Below are 815 nucleotides of genomic sequence, written 5' to 3' on the forward strand. Positions count from 1 at the left end.
GTGGTCACAGCCGGGACAGCGGGGGACGCGGGCTGGGGCGAGAGTGGTCAGAGCGGGGACAGCGGGGGACGCGGGCTGGGGCGAGTGTGGTCAGAGCGGGGACAGCGGGGGACGCGGGCTGGGGCGAGAGTGGTCAGAGCGGGGACAGCTGGGGCGAGAGTGGTCAGAGCGGGGACAGCGGGGGACGCGGGCAGGGGACGTGGGCTGGGACTGGGGGACGCGGGCTGGGGTGAGGGGCTGCAGCCTCGAGGGGCCCCAGGCTGTTTCCAGTGCTCCTTGTGCTTTGATGGTACAGTTGGCCTGAAGTACTGTGACCTGGAAGTAATCAGAGCCAGGCCGGCCCCCAGGTGCTCAGAGACCCAGCCCCCGTGGTGGGCCCTCTTGTCCCCTGCATGCACGCGGTGGATGTACACAGTACGTGGCCCGAAGGAGTTTCGCGTGCACAGCCTGCTCCTGCTGCCCAGTGGCCGCCTGGCTGTCACGCCAGCTTGTGTCCCTGTGGCCCTTCCTGCCCCATCCCCTTCCTTGTCCTCATGGAGCCGTGTGGGCCCTGTCCCAGCTGTCAGTGACACCGTGCTCCCGTGTGACCCCGACAGGTACTGAGTAGAAGGCAGAGAGGTCTGCAGACACTGACCTAGGGCCTGAGACCAGCCAGCTGCTGTATGAACGTGTGCACGTGAGAGCAGTGTGTGAGAGAGTCCACGTGAGAACGGGTCTGCACACGAGTGTGAACGTGTGTGTGAGAGAATCCACGTGAGAACAGTGTGTGAGCACGAGTGTGAACGTGTGTGTGAGAGAATCCACGTGAGAACGGG

At 65.3% G+C, this 815-nt stretch overlaps 1 protein-coding gene across 1 annotated transcript in view; it reads left to right on the forward strand.

Annotated features, from left to right (window-relative positions):
• The window catches only part of ZDHHC7 (zinc finger, DHHC-type containing 7), a 6,996-nt gene that overhangs the window by 4,969 nt on the left and 1,212 nt on the right, over positions 1-815 (forward strand). The window lies entirely within an intron of this gene.

This window comes from Elephantulus edwardii, unplaced genomic scaffold (genome assembly GCF_000299155.1).
Source record: "Elephantulus edwardii isolate Elephantulus edwardi_28Jun2011 unplaced genomic scaffold, EleEdw1.0 scaffold00072, whole genome shotgun sequence".
In the NCBI taxonomy this organism is placed as follows: Eukaryota; Metazoa; Chordata; class Mammalia; order Macroscelidea; family Macroscelididae; genus Elephantulus; species Elephantulus edwardii.